The sequence below is a fragment of the Papaver somniferum genome, chromosome 1 (assembly GCF_003573695.1).
Source record: "Papaver somniferum cultivar HN1 chromosome 1, ASM357369v1, whole genome shotgun sequence".
Classification (NCBI taxonomy): Eukaryota; Viridiplantae; Streptophyta; class Magnoliopsida; order Ranunculales; family Papaveraceae; genus Papaver; species Papaver somniferum.
In genome coordinates this window covers 85,732,361-85,747,686 of record NC_039358.1, presented here as the reverse complement: position 1 = coordinate 85,747,686, position 15,326 = coordinate 85,732,361, and the positions used below count along the sequence as shown (strand labels likewise).

Sequence of the window (15,326 nt, the reverse complement as noted above, 5' to 3'; positions counted from 1 at the left end):
CATGCGAAGCTGCATACCTGGATATGTGCCATCTTTTTTCAGAGGATCTTGTGAAGTGGTTCCTTATAACATTGACAGTGTCGCTCGGCATATGGGCTTTGATTAAGGGATTCCGTTTCGCCGTCCATTCACGGCTCCAAAAGAACTGTTGCCAGCCGTTTTCAGTAGCCGTGTCTTTGCGCCTAATAAAATCCTCCCCTTTCTGCTCCCAGAACGAAAACCAGTGACAACCTCTAAATATAATTTTTTCTGGCAGGAAGAGTTCCTTGCTATTCATCAATTCGTGCAGGATATTGTGACAGTTCCACGCGGCAAGCCCGCTTCTAAAGTTCTGGAAAAACACGGATTGTTGAGGTTGCCTTCTTCGGGTAAACGAAAATCTTCTAGCTCAAATGAAGACAGTCCCCAGTAAAAGGAACGAAGGTCGAAAAGTCGTGTCGGCGGCATCCGATTGGCTTCGACGGCTCTTGTGACCTTCAATTCTTCCAACATGCAAGTATGTATGATTTTCTTTCTGATTTGGTCGAATTGCATAAATATTCTGAATTGTCGCCACTGAACATCTCTTCCCCTTTGGACTCAGGGTCTTGAAAAGATAAACGCCTTCACCAGACTTGCACGTGACCATAAAATGGCACCTTCTGAAGAAAAATCTGGCGATACTGAGCCTCTTGACAGTAAAGAGGAAGGCGAAGAAGAAGAAAGCTCAGGATCCGACGGTGATGGGAAAAGTACTTCAGACTGTAGCAGCGAGTCTTCTTCCAGTCCCAGTGGGCCCGCAGATGAGTCGGTGAGTTTCCCACACATTTTCCTCTTGGACTATTTATTTATACGGAATAAATATTCAATTGGTGATATTTACAGGAAGAAGTCGCTTCTGAAAATAACCCTGAGATGGAGATTCATGAAGATGTAGCTTCGTCTCCAGTCATGGAAGCCGTACCCGCTGGTAATCTGGAGATGGCGGTTGATCGCCATGAAGAGGTTGTTGTGCTTCAAGTGGCGGAAAATACTTCCGTGGTTGTTGGCGCAATTGTTGCTAAGGAACCTTTGTTGGTCGTCGATTCAGTTGCGGGTGCTGCTTTCTTCCCTCCATTCTTGGCTCCTTTTGAAGGTCACGTGCTGATTGGAGGCTTCAGTGTACCATTTAAGTATGCAGAGCTGTATACCAAAATATGGGAAAGGTATGTACATATCGCCACAACCAAAAAAATCACTAGCCGATTTGCGTTGGTCAAGCGTGTGGAAGAAGCCTTATCTTCGATTTATGACATGTGCAACGTGACTGGCCACACTGTTTCTGGAGATGTAGTCTCAAGCTGGAAGTTCCACCGGGATATGTTCATAGACTTTGAGTTCAACGCCTCTTGGATCTGCAAAGGATTTTCCAAAATCCAAAAGTTGCAGGCTGAAGCGGTCGAAGGTCCCTCCGCGGATTTGATCAATCAACAAGAAGTAGAAATCGAAAAGTTGTCTCAGGAATTGGAGATGAAACAGGTGTCTCTTCAAAGCATGAAGGATGTTTTCTCCAAGAAGAACCAGTCGTTGTTGGATAATTTCCCTTGAATTTCTTTTATCTTTCTGAACTTTCTTCTCTTAGGTTTTTTTAGAAAGGCAAAAGACGTCTCTTAATGGTTTGATTTTCTGGTTTTTGGATTGATAGATGGTTGCTTTATAAGGATTTTCTGAATTGGTTTATTTTTGGAATGGTCTTGTGAGTAATTTTTTTGAAAGTAATGGTACTTAAATCGACTAATACATTAGAATCCAAATCCTGAATGCAAGTAGTGCAACTATTTGGAAAACAGCAAGTATTGCATGAGAAAGGGAAAAAATGGGAATGGTATGAAATCTTAGAACAATTGGGTTATTGGTTTTTGTCGTCAACATGGAACTGACGCCTGTGTCAGATTTCCATCACATTCAAAACGTGAGTTGCGCAAACAATGTTCAACAAAATTTACCCGCTTAAGGGTCCTTGAACAAACTGAATCTTCAAGAGCAAACCCGAGTTTATTGTGTGATGCCATCCTGGCCGCTAGAAGTCCCCAGTCGTCCTTTATCGTATGTGTACCATCTTTATGCCGATCCGCGGCAAGGAGGAGAATCTCCAGTCCCCAGGCGCAATTCCCCTGAATCTATCTTTTCTTGGAAGATGCGCTTCAGAGCATTGCTTTCACTGGTAGGATGATGGATGAATCTGTGATAATGGCAATATCTTGAATCTAGCATCTCTTGATTAGTTGGTGGATGCCATACCGAGGGTAGTTGGACCACCCCCTCTCGTACCCAAATTTCTAATAACTCGAGGACTCTTCTAATAGGCAACGAGAAGCATGGATATTTTGGGTATTGCTTCTCTCGCATTAACGATTGCTGTGGTGGGAGTTCTGGAAGGATTTGGTATAAATCTCTTTTCGAAGGAGGGGTTGGCGCTTGAGAGATCATTGATTCATGAGCGGACCGTTTACTTCTACCATATTGCTGAAGGGTAATTTCTCTTGAGGGATCTGCATCAGTGGCAGCAACACGAGGTGGCTGGGCTGGATATGCATCTTGGAAGATTTCCCCATATTCAGGTGCCTCTCTCTTAAGTAAACCAGTCAAGACCACAGACTGTTGGACAACTCTTTAAACCTCCGCGAGGGTTTGGAGATAAATGTTTTCCAATAAAGCCTCATAGGCCGGATCTTTACCATTGTCCTATAGACACTGTGGCACACTTGGCAAGTATCCTTCCTTGGTTTTGTGAAGCTGTCTTGGCTCTCTGTCGATGGTAGAACCCAATTGGTTGTTCCTCTTCGTCTCTTGTATGACATGGTTACGTGATTCGTTTGTATCTTCATTGGTAGAAGTACAGGCCTTGTCCAAATATTGAACGTACTTCGTATTATTCTGGAAATTAGTGAGATTCTGAAAGGTACTCGTTGATTCTTTACGCAATCTACTTATCATACTTTTCAGGATACAAAACGTTTCATTTTGCCGCCTGATAATACCAACTTGGTTTGCATCCATATCCTCTAGCATTTTTACCATGCCCTCCATGGTGGATGGCTTCCGGATATTCCCTGCTCTTGAAAGGTTTGAATGACCTGAATACATCTGGAAGTTGGAATCTTTGATTGAAACAAGTTTTAGTTAATGATTAAATTAGGCCTAAGACTAATTGGGATAGAAACGAAATTGAGAATTGAATTTACAACCAAAAGATTTAATCTCCCACTGTGGTCGCCAATTGTTTATGGGTAAAAACTGTTTCTGCTGGTTTTGGTAAATTTGGGTGTGTTGATGAGAAACGAATCTAAACCTAAAACAAATGCACTGCACGGGAGTACTTTAGATTCGAGAGATCAATCTGTACAATCCTGGCCTAAACCAAGAAATGGTTGTTCCAGTCTTGCTTCGGTCACAAAGTGAAGGAGAAGGGTTGGTCTTAGGGAGGGAAGCGAAGAAGGTGTTGAGACCAGAATGGTTAATTCTGAAGGTGTGGCTATTTTATAACTTGTATCAGAATTTGGAACTGGCTTGCGGAATGTAAGCTATCAGTTCTTTTGTATTTTTCTGGATACTGTGTTGTTGTTCTAACCAAAACTTGTTGTTTTGTTGAAATATGTAAAACCTATTTATACAAGTCATATTGAACGCACCCTGATTTCGTAGAAAGTGGGAGTTATTGAGTGATGGAGAAGTGGGGTCATGTGTAAATGCCAGAAACCATGTTCCCACTATGGAGGAAACTGGTTAGTTTACACCCACTACTTCTTGCCGCCACTAACTGCCCTGCTTTCTGACACTTTCTTATAATGGGAGTGTTACACGCCGCACGCTGTAAACCGCCAGACCAATACCCGGATGAGCATCCCCCAGTTTGTGACATACTTGATATCTCGAGCATTTTCGTGGAAAATGTGTAGCAGATTGTTGAACGGGTCTTGTATGCAAGACTTAGCTATTCTGATTAATTGTATACCAACTAAGTAACAGATAGCCATGTGTGGAAAGTCAAAGTGTATAGACTTGCCGCAGGAAAATAACATGTGATGCTATTAGGCTTGTCTTGGTTGGTCGCCTTAAACTTGCAACATGCCCGTCAATTTTGTGGCGAATTTGGACGGCTGAGATTGTGTCCTGTGAGAAAGGGTGGTCGTTGATTATGGACACATTCCATTGGCATCTGATAATAGCAAAGTGGCGTTATTGGCATATGCCGATGGTATGATGGCGTATTTATCGCATGACAGTGGCATAGAGGCATGCCAGTGGCATATTGGCGCCTGGCGTAGCCGTGGCTACTATTTTGGTATATTGGTGTCAGACCCAAATACGGCTCCGGCAACATTGGCCCCTATTGTTATATCAAACTTAAGGCTTAGGAGAATTACTTGACTTGGTTGGTGTGGCAACTTTATCTTAATTAGGGTTTGGCATATCGAAACCCTAATTAGCGCGTGTGGCATGGCTGCGGTGGCGTTTTTATGCAATTAGTGCCATGGACACATTAAAAGAATTATGGCGGGCCATATTATGGGAATAGCCACAAGCGCCAGGATGGGCACGAGTGATTATAGTATGGCGCCGTTTTTAGGGTTTGTCGGGTCTCACATGGCTCGTGGCATGTTGTGGTGCCAAAGTGGCATACTTTGGGTCATAACTTGGAATTAGGGTTTCGACTAATGTCACTAAAGCAAAGTCGTGTTTCTGATTAGGAAACCCTAATTGAAGTCTGTTATGGCGTTGGACACGAACAGAAGGTGGGTTAGCATGTAGGCGCGCTATTTATGGCACGTTCGGTATGCTACTGCGGCAAAGTGGCACGTTTGGCATGCCAATTAGCGTATTGGCGCGGCATGGCATGTTTAGCATGCCACTAGCACGCCGGAGCGGAATGGCACGTTTGGCATGCGCGTCTGGCATGCCATTAGCATGTTGGCGCGGTTTTTAAAAAGTCAATTGGCTTTGTGACCGTCTAGGGCCATTTGCCTTTTTAACACTGTGGCAGGTTTAGAGCGACCTGATTGGTCAAATAGAAAAGAAGGGCCGGCCAAGCATGGGCGTGGCCACACTTTCACCGCCCGTGGCGGATTTAAAGCGACCTGATTGGTCGATGGGAAATAGGGCCGAAATTATGGGCTCAGCCACAACTCATGTGCATGTGGCGGGTTTAAGGCGACCTGATTGGTCGACGGGAAACAGGGGTCGGTCGAGCAACATGGGGGGTGGCCACTTGCAAGTGGCGCCAGCTGGCCCATGGTATGGCCACACCTCCCTTTGTTGCTGCTCGTATTCCGCGGCTCCTTTTATTCCTTGTTTTCTGATTTTGGATAGGATTTTGCACCTACTAATCCATGGCGGATGAATTTCCTAGTTCGCCTAAGCTTAATTTCGACCGGCGAGGTCTAATATACTGCGCAGGGCGCAAAACCCTAATTTTTGTAAATTAGTCAGGGTAGTATCTGAATCTTGTGAATTATCATAAAATTGATTGAATTGTATGTGTTGACACAGAGTTCTTTAAGTTTATTGTCAGATAGCAGTATGCTTTCCGATTGAGTACTTTTATGCAAGGACCTTAACCTTGATACTTGGAAATTCGTGCTATTCTGTTACAAGTGAACACAAATTGTCATGCCATATCAATATTAAGGGTTCAGCCGGGGAATATAGCATAGGAAAAATACTCGACAGGCTCCGCCATTAGTGAGTAATGCAGCTAGGATCTTATATACTCATTAGGCTCTATACTGGTGAACAACTCATCTAGGAGCTTGAGTTTCAATATAATATGAAGAGAGACATAGGCACTCATCAGATTTTGATATATTCTCCAAATTCCCTGCGGAATATAGACATATCAATGTCTACTACATCTGATGCAGGGTCAGGTAGATAGACTTTTACAGTTTTCGCCTTATACTAAAAACCACCATCAACAGATATATACTTCGTTGATGCTATCATGGGTCTGTTACATCTTCTTAACTCAGCCTCTGGTTCTTGCTCACCGTTACCCCACTTGAACATATTTATGAGCTTCATCTTCATGATTATGTTATTTTTCTGAGTTACAATCAACACCATCATCATGTTGTTCAAGAGGATGAACAACTTGATTTGGATCCAAGATCATGTCATCTCAAAGCTTTGGCGTCTCTGCTAACTGGATCTTAAATTTTTTAAGGGTTATAAACAGATGTACCCGTATTGTTATACCCGATAGACAAATGTACCCCGTTTTTTTCACTTTTACAAATATAGGCATGTTTTCACTTTTTCATCAAAGTTAGTTGATTTGGTCAATTTCTCGTGACAGTGGGTCAATATCTCGTTGACGAGATGATAAATCGGAATACTAGATTACTGTTTTATCCTTCAGTATATATTAGTATCTAGATGTTATACATGGTGAGATCTCTGTTGATCTTGTGCGTGAGGATATCTCGGAGAAAATTGACGGTTTGGATTTACCCTTCATGGAGTTACCAACGAGAAACTATACATAGATTCGGTCGGCTTTCCTCCTTTTCCTCCATTTATTCTCGTTTTCTGCTGAAACACAGACCTGGTAGTTTTGCTCGAGTTTGGCTGGCTATTTGACGAAAACATCAATCGGAGCAATGGTACGCCCAAACAAGTAACTAAATTAAACCCACATCTTTATCTCTTTCCCTTTTTACATGTTCAATTGATTAATTGGTGATGCAATTTTAATTTTAGGGTACATAATTGAAAATGTGTGAAGTATTAGCATGTTTTAAATTAGGTTGTACCGAAATTGATTGGGGATGTATCTGAAATTAGGGTATCGTTTGGTTTACAACAAGAAAGTGAAGAATTGTGTTGGCTAAATTGATTTTACATGGGGCTTTTAGATCGAGTAATGTTTCAAGTTTCTGCTAATGGTAGTGGTGCTGGCTTTCAGCTGTTCGAGGAAATTCCCAAGAGAGTTGTTCGTGAGGAATTTTCAGATTTGGTCACTCTATCTTTCTTTTCTTTTTTTCTGAAAAGAGAAGTTGGGTATTTCACTTTGTTTTTGAGCATCGATTGTTCAATAAATCTTGACTGCCTCACAGAAATTTCTTGTCCTGATTTCATTTTCCGTTTTCCCTATTCAGGGATTTCTTGATGTTTAATGGGTTTAATCTTATTCTTTAGAATACAGCATATGTGCAAATAGATTAATGTTTGGCATTCATTTGGGTTTGATTATTTTGGTATGTTTACTATGTCTCTGTTAATTTATTGTAGACATGAAGTTGAAGAAAAATGTCCTGATAAAGACATTAAGGTGAAGCTTATGTCTGTTGTCATGTGTTTTGAATTCAAAAGGGATGGCTAGAGCAGAGATGGGTCTTGTTATTCGATGTGGCTATTCAATTGAACCTTGTTAACTTGGTTAATGGACAAAGTCATGGAAATTGTGTTCAAACTTGTTCAGATGCAGGTTCTTATATTGGTGAATTCAAGTGTGGAGTTAAACATGGTTTTGGTTGTTATCATTTCAGGTACTATTATATTTACTTATTGGAATTGTTTCATCGATTTTTTTTTTCATTACTTTACGTTGCATTTCTTTAGGTATGTCTTTTGATTTTGCGATGCATTTTGATTGATGAAACTTTGAAAGTTGAGACTATACTTTGTACCTGTAACAGAAAGGAAGAAATTTAGTGTATTATTAAGCAAGAACGAATTCATTTGGATGTGAACAAGTCTGTTCAGTATTAAGTAGTTGTCCTTATTGTCCCCAATTGGTGAAGCTGTATAAACAAGCTAACTTTGTTACAAATATCGTTTCTTACTATAATCTGTACAATGCAAAATGATCTAAATGGAGATCTTAGTTGGCTGGTGCCTGATTGATGGTCTTTCTTGCTAATTTGGATCATTAGCATTTATGAGAGGTATGATTTTCTGTTTCATAGTTCATACAGAACATGTTTGCATGTTTTTATCACTCTAATCGGTCTTCCTGGAGGTACAGTCAATATACCAAATGCTATAGCTAACTTTTCACTATGACATACAACCACGTGCTCCTTCTCTATAAACCATTCATACATTCCTTTTTTTTACCCTCGTACTTGAGTCGCCGTATCATATTAAAGTTTGTATCTAATCTATAAGGAATCATTACTTGTGTAGGGCATTCAATTGAGAAATTGATGTAACAACAAATTTGAAGGACAGTCTGGTTAAGAAGTGATAGAGAGGGGGGGAAATGGAGATTGAAGTAGTGAAGAAGTATTTGGAGAGAAAATCATCAGAAGGGGAAGAAACATATGACCTACCAGGTTCATTATTCGACCCTCTAATAATTCAAAGTTGATCTTATTGAACCAAATCTTATTTGCTCCATGAAAGTCCCTCCTCGTTTCCTTGTAAGGCAATAGTAAGGGTGCACACGGTACGGTTCGGCTCGGTTCTTGCCGAGACCGAGTACCTGTACCTTACACCCTTCGGTACCCAAAAAATGGACCGGTCCCGGTACCGAGTATCTCGGTTCCGGTTCCATTCGGGACCGGCCGGTTCCGGTTCCATTTCAGGGGAAAAAAAAAAAATCTACTGCCCTGTTTTTTACTTTTTTACCTGTTTTTTTTACCTATTTGTCAATATCTCAAAGCAACAACTAATAAGTAGCAATATTAATAGCAAACCAAACAAACAATGTCTTGAAAATCTTAAAAAAGAAGTAGCAGTAGTCACAGACACACACTAAGTCTTGAAAATGAGAAAATCTGGAAAAAAAACAACTAGCAGTCTAGCAGTGCTTCTGTAATCTTGAATCTTGATCTTCTAATCCATATCAGCAGCACTTGTGGTGTCATCACTGTTGATAGGACCAAGTAACGCTGCAAAAAAATAATAATAGCAGTTAGTAACTATTAGACTATATCTATTACTGCCAAACACAAGTAATGAAATAAGAACTGAAAAATGAAATAAGAACTGAAATGAAATAAGAACTGAAATGAAATAAGAAATTACTTCAAAGACATGTGTTGGTGTTTCTTTTTTTTCTTTTGTTGGCCAGGACACATTCAGTATGTCGTGCTCTGTCACTAAAATTCATACAGTCTGTTATTACTATATGTTAGCTACTTAGTTACTGATGATAGATGTACCAAATGACATCAAATGTTAGCTACTTAGTTTTTGGGTGAGAATTATAGGATGACTATGAGCTCATAAAGAAATGATGCTTCATTGATCCCTGGATGAATCTCCACACATTTACATATCCCTTACCTTTTTGCTCATCACAGGAGTATGAGGAAGAAGTAAATAAAGCCGTAACTGAGATGGGTGAGAATTTTACTGTTTACGTTTGTGCCCTGCCAGTCTGTAAACTTGTTAAGCACATATTATCACAACTGGAGCATGTGAAACTTGATGATGACATAGCATATATGAACTTGAAATGAGAGCTTGTTGACTGAATTATGTTTATGCCCACCACAGGTAGACGAGGAATGCACAAATACCAAATGACAAACCTTGAATGTGCAGTATCAGCAACCCTCTAGAATTACTGAATTAGTGAACTCCAAGAACTTAAATCTGCACTTCAGCACCTAATCAAAAACACAAGAAAAACAAATAAATTAGATTTCAACAACATTTAATAAACCCAATTCAGAAAACCCACTCCACTCATACACTTGATCAAGTCAGATAACTTCTCAGTACCTATTGATTCTTCATTTCAATAAAATCCATTTTATTTAGACAAACATGGAGGTGATGAAACATAAGAAGATTCATGAAACATAAGAATTAACTACTTGTCATTCTTGTCCTGCTCTAACATGTAATTGCAGTTAACTACTTGGTACTTATATAGCATCATCAACAAAGTCTAACAGCAGTATAATGAACCAAATCGTAATCCCAGATTGCTAATTGTAACTAGTAGGAACACCTAACCCATATTAACTTTATAAACAAAAGTTACAAAACCACAGAATTGGAGCATCACTGCAAGTAAATGCACTTTGACAACACCAGAAATCAGAACAATTACTAACACCCTAATTTCATTAACAAAAAGAAAAAGAAGTACTCAAATTACTAAAACAGCACCATTACCATTCAAAAATTAGCACTAGACACTAGACAGTGAATTAGGAACAACATAATCCAAAACAAAAACAAATCTCTAACCTTTTCCTTCTCTTTCTCCACTCCCTTAGATAATCTGATTGATACTTAATCCAGTTCAGTTCAGTTCCTTTCTTTTCCCTTTGTCTTACCCTGTGAAAGTGAAACCCTAATATAATCAGACATAGATTTCAAGATTAAAAGATTCAAAACTTCACAAAAGTAATGTTACCTTCTTGAAGATCAGATAATGCTGTCATTCAAATTATGAAGCTCAATTAAGATCAGATAATGTTGTCATTCAAATTATGAAGCTCAATTATTGCCTGTTGAACAGATTAGGAAGAAAAGAAAAAGTTGAACCCCAATTAAAATTCAAAACTAAAACAAACCAACAACTCAAATCAAAATGAATACATAAAAATACAAACCAATGCTCAGATTCATCAAAAATGCCCAAAAATAAATAATTCATGAACAACCTAATCAATCCTCAAAGTTCACTGGATCCAGACCAATCAAAACCAAAATCATAAAATTCTGATAACAACTAAACATGATTTGGCGAATCAACTAAAACAATTAGAAACCACATACAACATGATCTTCGTAATGAATCACCACAAAAAATTACAAACCTAACTTCGTAATAAATCACCACAGAAAATGAAAATCCGCAACATCTGATTACCTCTTAGTAAGAACTGAGACATAAACTCATATCAATCAACGAGACAGAGGAGTAATCCAACAGAGTTCTTCTTCTTCACTTATTCAGTTATTCTCCTTCTCAGAGACAGAGGAGAGAGTCGAGAGACGGAAAGAATAGAAATTAGAAACCCTAGCCTATAATGTTTGCTTATATACCACCACTTAATCCAACGGTTATTATTGATCTATCATCCCCTAAATCTGACGGCTACAATCAATCGGTACAGACGGTACGGTTCGGTACGGGACTAGGCCAGGGCCGTGTACCAGTACCTCCCTAGCCTCGGTTCCTATTTTTAGGACCGGTACCTGTACCCCGTTCCTCGGTTCGGTACAAAACCAGGTACGGTTCCACCGGTTCCGGGACGGTCCGTCGGTCCGGCTCGGTTCCTGTGCACCCTTAGACAATAGCACGGTCAATCTGAACAAGATTTTACGCTCTATGATGCTAGCATTCTTCACACGGTGTGTAAGATTTTGCTTTCTTTGAAATTTTGTTTCGATGCCTTACCCTGGCAATGTCATTATGTAAAGAAAACAAGGTTCAATTATTAAACGTTTGTTGGAATTATTGTTTTCCATTCTTTCATTTCTGCTCTAGAATTTTAGTTTTTTTTAGCCAACGATAGGGTACCACGTGTCAAAGAGATGGTGACATGTACATATGGACTAAACTGAGTTAAGTAGCGTCTTAAATCGGCAATTTAAATGACTTGAATAGGTCAGTGGTTAACTCATCGATTTAGAGCGCTAGAATGTCTTTTTAACATGACTTAACTGTTGACATGGAGGATAACTTTCCGTTAGCCGTTTTTTCAAGAAAACGGTCAAAACCGGGTTACATTTGTAAAAATGAAAAAAATGGGGTACATTTATATGCGCACAAAAAAATAGGGGTACATCTGTATTTCACCCAATTATTAACCAAACTTCTATGTCCCATAACCTAGGAACACACACTATTTCGATTTATCATCAAGTTCTGACCTCAGATCTTTAGGTATCTGAACAAATGGCCTGCAACCAAATACTCTCAAGTGATCATAATTAGTTTGTTTGTCTCTTCATGCCTTCTTTGTTACTTCACATCTAGCAGTTTTGAAGAAGATCGATTGATCAAGTACACAACGATATTCATTGCCTCACCCATAAATACTTCTACTACTTGGAGTGAGAATCGTGCACGTAATTCTCCTAAGAATGGTGTTGTTCATAGGGGTGTCAATGGATGAATATCCGTCGGATATTTGGAAATCCGTATCCGATAGGTTAAGCGCTATCGGATATTCGATATCCGATAATATCCTATAGGATATCAAAATCAGATATCGGTTTCGGTAGGCTAAGCTATCGGATATCGGATATTTATCCGATACTATCCGATACTGATAAAAAAATGTTAAAAACCTTGTAAAACATGTTCATAATTGAAATTTAAGTTCAATTTCTCAACCATTTCATATCGGATATTTTTTCTTACTCTTCTACTCGACTCTAATATGGTTAGGGTAAATCACAAATAAATCCTTGTTCTATCGGATATCGGATATTAACAATTCGGACGGAGCCTAATCCGATTCCGAAATATTAAGGAAGAAATATCCGATAGAATATCTGATATCCGATAAAACGGATAAAATCCTATAGGATATCGAATACTCGGAAACGGATTCCGGATATCGGACATATATTGACAGGCCTAGTTGTTCATCCTCTCAACAACACCATTGATTTTTGAGATCGTCTATGAACTCTTCTACAAAATCAGGTTCACAGACTTTAGTCTAAACATATTGATTGTTGAATAAAAAGAGATAAACTCTATATATAATCTTCTTTAATGGTCTTTGCTTTGATCTAATTGTGATTGTATTAAGTTTTTTACATACAAGATGTTGAACAAAAAAGTTGGTGGTGTACTTGGTGCCCTTTCCTTTTCAAATCGGTCCTAAAATAGATCCTTTGAGTCCCTTCCAACTATGAAACAAGTTTCGCAAGTTTACTTCCTTAAACCATGGGAACTTAGTTTTCTAGGTTTGGAATCAACCTGAAAGTTCAACACACTAAATAATAACGAATTACCAAATAGTGGTATGTCGAATCTACGAAGTCCAATAGATAAATTATACTTCGTAACTCCAGACACCAAGGTTGTATGAAACAACCAGTATATCATTCTTTGACACTTAGATCATAATAAAATGATCAAGTCACCGATACTAGAGACACGTAAAGAAACTTCTATGTTTTCAATATAAACGAATTGAAAGAAACAGATATAGAAACAGAACAAGTCAAGTATGTGTTACTAACCTCGAATGGAAGGATGATTTTTTTTCCGTTAATGTTGATACGTCTTCAAGATCTTCATAGTATCAAGAACAAGTATCAACATTTTTATGTTCCTATTCTAACCCAACGAAGTTGACCCTAATAATCAAATCAAGGTTTTCGAGTTTCAGAATTAAAATATGATAACCAAACTTGGTGGTTTAAACAAAGCAATGGTCCAACACATAAAAATTATATATATATATATATATATATGTATATAATATGATTAAACACTTTTTATTTTTAATTGTTATATACATACGTGTAATGATAATAATTTTAATTATTACTTTATATTATATTTTATTGAATAAAAGAAAGATGTCGAATGTATAATAAAAAAAAATCTTAAGTTGAAGTTAGTTTAATAAGTAAGCTATGATAAATTATTATGTTTGTATTTATCATGTCAGGTTTCTATACTTGTTTTTACAGCAGAACTCTCATAAAGTTATTAATTTTTTGACCCTTTTAAATTTTTACAAATCTACAAAAGTAGTTATTGAGTAAACCTTTGTTAGCTCTGATAATGTTTATTTTGTACTAATTGAATATTAACGATGAAGGGTAGTATTTATTACATACAAAAATGTGGACCATGTAGAAGGAAGTCTATTCATCTCAAAAAGGAATGGACGAGCTCCTTGTTGGCAGTAAAAGGAATGGACGAGCTCCTTGTTGGCAGTGATACACGGACGAACAATAATTGAGCCATCTATTATATAGATAACCAAGGTAAAACGCATCGCGATGGTGGCTTTGAAAATATTGTAATTTCCTTTACTCCTTTTTCTTCTTGATTTCTCCTTGATTTAATACTAATTAAACATATATGTATGATGAGCGGGTCTTAGAAAAGATATACATAGCTGAAAATTGTGTTATAGCGGTGTCTGGAAAATGCAATTTTCCTTGGACTTGTATTCCAAATTATGTCAACAAGTGAGTATAATAATTAACCCTTAATTTTGTTTCTCTCCACTATGTTGTAGCTTTAGGCATGCCACATTAGTTTCGCAAAGTTTTAGTAATTTCGCATTTGATCCATCTCTTCAACAGTAAGATCTCTCTCTTCAACAGTAAGTTATTAAGATATTTGTATGATTATTGCATTATCCATAATATAAAATATTGAGATTATAAATAAGGAAATACGTAACAACAATATGATTGGTTTGTAATTTATTATTTTACTATTCATTCCTTAAAGGGAAAGTATTATTCATAAATAACAAGATAACATTGTTCTACGTTTTCGATAAACATGATGTTATGTTCAATGGTGTTTGGTGTAGGTTGACAACATGTTATGCAAATATGAAGCAACAAGTCATACCATTACGGTAAGGTTAAACCCTAGTTATATCATATAGTGATTAGTGTCAATGGTATACTTTTTAATGAATGTGCTAAATTCATTTTTGATACAAAACTTAAAGGCAGTAATAAGCTTATGGTAGTGAGCCATATTTGAGTATTATGTACTATGTGGACCAAAAATTTTTAATGGTGTTGACCTTATTTATCAACTCATTAGCAATTTTACATAACCTATACATGTACTGAAATAAATCATGTCAAACTATAATGTGAACTTTTACAACCAGAGGTGTATGGTAAATAAGGACACCTTCTCAACTCTCGCCAAATAGGTTTTGTCCTTCAAAATTTGATTATAAAGAAAAAAACTTGCGCTAAAACGAAATGGAGGAGTTAGTATATTATGCTTGATTTATTATTTCCATGTGAAACTATAACGAGAATGATCCTCCAACTGCTAACATTATACAAATCCAACGAGATAAAATTATCAAAGGAAAGCGTAATTCAAATGGAGAACGTAATTCTGACCTCGCTTGTATGGGATGTACAAGAAAAATTTGAGTATGTCAGTAGATGAAGGAAAAAACCTTATTGAAGATGCATGCAACTCGTTACATTAGAGATTTGTAAAACACAAGCTTTTACTTTTCAATATTGTTTATATATCTTTTTTAATTTCGATAATGTTGTTAGAGTTATCAGCTAATTAATTGATAATTTATATTTTAATTGTTGTTATTTATATTATCAGTGTGTGTGATTTTACCAAGAGATGAAGAATAACTAAAACTTTGCCTTTATCTATAAGGTTACAACATCTGAATAGGTTCATTATACTTCTTACGTTGGATACGATA

The 15,326-nt window shown here is 37.6% G+C and overlaps 1 long non-coding RNA gene across 7 annotated transcripts; it reads left to right on the top strand.

The window, feature by feature from the left end:
- The first annotated feature begins 6,538 nt into the window (after positions 1-6,538).
- LOC113293151 lies at positions 6,539-14,121 on the top strand. 7 transcript variants are annotated; one of them, XR_003332090.1, is made up of 5 exons: positions 6,550-6,620; positions 7,249-7,505; positions 8,146-8,294; positions 9,267-9,306; positions 9,463-10,506. It is a non-coding gene; the product is annotated as an uncharacterized LOC113293151 (long non-coding RNA). The 7 variants fall into 7 exon arrangements; XR_003332082.1 differs by lacking the exons at positions 9,267-9,306; positions 9,463-10,506 and adding an exon at positions 13,713-14,121 and having other exon boundaries at positions 6,539-6,634; XR_003332089.1 differs by lacking the exons at positions 9,267-9,306; positions 9,463-10,506 and adding an exon at positions 13,751-14,121.
- Positions 14,122-15,326: the final 1,205 nt, after the last annotated feature.